At 34.9% G+C, this 2947-nt stretch overlaps 1 long non-coding RNA gene across 1 annotated transcript; it reads right to left on the bottom strand.

Moving 5' to 3' along the window:
• Window positions 1–229: 229 nt before the first annotated feature.
• On the bottom strand, window positions 230–785 carry LOC145129465 (uncharacterized). The gene is made up of 3 exons (XR_013717516.1): window positions 649–785; window positions 383–556; window positions 230–313 (listed from the first exon to the last, which is right to left on the bottom strand). It is a non-coding gene; the product is annotated as an uncharacterized LOC145129465 (long non-coding RNA).
• Between the last annotated feature and the right edge of the window lie 2162 nt (window positions 786–2947).

Genomic DNA, 2947 nt, shown 5'->3' with positions numbered 1-2947 from the left:
TTCATTCTTCAATTGATCAAGGAAAGGGATTCTTTTCATATCATTTTAATCGATGATTAGCTGGAAACAAAATACATTAACTATATTAAGTAGTGAGGATTAACATGAAATAAGTTAATAATGATAATGAAATTGAAAGCTAGTTTGAAGGAAAGTTGGGTCAAATGTCCAAACAAGGATACTACGGATTTACCCCATGTAGACATTTTTGTATAAATTACAAATTTACCTCAGAAGTTGAAGGTAAAACCACAGGTTTGTACTCTTTGGTATCATCAAGAGTATAAGACCCTACCACCCTCTCAGCAAACACCTTGGAGATTAAAGTATTTGAGTACTTAATCAATAATTACAATATATGACTGATAGATGGAATGCATACCTCAAAAGACTTTGAAACCAGTTAAGACTTCAATGATTTATTTCTATATACAAAAAAGTAGGCGATAGTTAGACGATGTGGGTAAGAAGGTTCATCCCATGCATAAGGGCAAGATGTGTATGAATGTATAACAGTCTCAAACGCTTCACATTTTTGTTGATAAATTCGTAGTCTCTGCAACATGTCAACAAAATTTAAACATTAATCATGTACAGCTGTTTCAAAACATAGTAAAAGAAATCAAGAAGAAAAAAAGTGTGCATCACCTTTAGAAATGACAGCAGTGAAGTTAATGGATTATGAAGAAGAAAACTTTGTTCCACTAAATTTAGCAATTTCACTGAACTTTTCTGCATGTGGGAGCTTCAAACAGATGGTCTAAACCCACGTATATCAAAAGTTAATGTCATCATAATGTAAGGAGCTGAAACATGAATTAACTTCATTTTAGTAATAAAATACGTACACATAGACAACATACAGTGAGTTTACTTGGTCATTCAATTGAAATGAAGAGAAAGAAAGTCAAAACTAACCTCTTGAATGAACCTGTTGAGGAAAAGAATACGAATGGAAGAAAGTTTGCCACTCAAGCTAAAGTTATATCCTTCATAGTCATCATCTTCAAGACTGTAGGACTCAAATGAGAATTGATATATACACACATATAAAGAAAGAGGGATTAGGGCGATTAGTAAACCTTTATACACATAACATCAACTATAAAAAAACTCAACAAATTCCTCATTCAGAATTATAGTTTTTCTAAATCCATCATAAGTATACTCATCAACTCCTGTAGCATCTACTACTAGCTGGCGATTTGGTGCGAGGGTTACCTCATCTTCATTCTGTTTATACCTCGTGCTAGATAGAACTATCGGGTTGTTTTTACTGATTGGGTCATTTTTAGGATCCATCACTTCCTCTTTTCCAGTTATGGCTCCCAAAGCTGGGACAAAAAACTCACCAACTGCAAGAAGGAAATCTGGCACAATAAGAACTCGAGAGAGTTGAATCCGAACCACAAGCAGTTGAGATGATGCCCTCATTCTGAGATCCATCAATACCCTTCAGCTGAAGAAAAAATAAATAACCAAGATTTCAGAAAACATATACAAAGGGACATGACGTCTCATGTTTTGCTTTACTTACAGTGATATGTGCTAAAGGTGTATCCTCTTGAATGCCATTGCACAACTCTAGCAGTGCATGATCCATCTGAACTGCCATTATGTTGACTGAACGTGACAAGAAAACTTGACTGGTCATGTTGACTTTATCAGCCAGGAGGCGTATTGTATCTGAGTTGTCAGAGTTTATGTCACGAAAAGGTGGAGGGAGGTTAGGTTGTTCACCCAAATTCATGGCAAGACAGCTGGTGAAAAGGAAATCCGAGAAAGTAGTACCTGTACGTGCATAATGTCACGATGAACAGATGCTTGATCTTCCGTAGGTCCATACCAACTAACTTTATTTGTCACTTTTAAATGGCCTAGATCAATTTCCAAGAAACTGCATCCATGAAAGAAACACTGAGAAACCATTTTCACAAGATGTTTATGGAAAGAGCTACACATTGGCTGTATACACGTGCTTTAAAGCCTTACAGTGGCTGTATACACGTGCTTTAAAGCCTTCTTGATCTGATCTGGTCTTGCAGAGTAGACTGGAACCACACTTTCACTTTTAAATTCCTGAAATTTCCAACATGTTGTATATAATTTAAATATTTAATTTATGAAAGATAATATATGAGTTGATTATATACATACCATGCCAGATTCTTGGCACATTTGGACCAACTGATGACAAAAACTTTGAGCATCACTATCTGGAACAACTCTTGAGAAGTTGATACAAGCCCAGTAATTAACAACACTTCCATTTATAACTTTCCGTGTCATGAAAATAGTATAATATTAATTATATTATAAACAATTGAAAATGACAAGTAATTAATATATAGGGCGTGGATTACCTTATCTTTCATGTTCCATTGTCCCATTTGAGGTAAAACTTCCTTCTGTTTTCCACTGCCGTGGTACTTCAACTGATCATTAATTAATTACAAGATTAAAGATTGTATATGATTTTGTGAAATGATTTTAAAGAAATAGACATACTATTGGGGCAGGAAGAACTCGAGCATCAACTGATGTAAGTTTATCGTCATAGGTTTTGGGTTGATATCTGAAAAAATTTATAAAATAGGAACACCCAACTGGGATTCAGTAGAACGTATCGCAACCTTGGTTGAAAATGGAGGTATATAGTCTGATATTTGAGCACAGCACAGATCCCAAGTTCTGAATTGACACCACAAGTTCAGTTGCATGTTTTCGTAAAACCTGATCCCAACTATCTCCATTGTTTTCCATTTACCATATTACCCTTCTCATAATTGTCTAAATTAAAGGATGCATGTAGTCTGATATTTGAGCACAACACAGAAAGGGCAATAGCAATTGCTTCTCTCACCTGTTTTGACATACAGAAAAACCAATATGTTGAACTTAAACAATTAAACACCCATTATGTATTCAAGGGTAAAATGGTAAAAAA

The sequence above is a fragment of the Lactuca virosa genome, chromosome 8 (assembly GCF_052849685.1).
Source record: "Lactuca virosa cultivar CGN04683 chromosome 8, Lactuca_virosa_CGN04683_v6, whole genome shotgun sequence".
Classification (NCBI taxonomy): Eukaryota; Viridiplantae; Streptophyta; class Magnoliopsida; order Asterales; family Asteraceae; genus Lactuca; species Lactuca virosa.
Note: the sequence above shows the minus strand (reverse complement) of the source record. Positions and strands in the feature narration are given on the sequence as shown.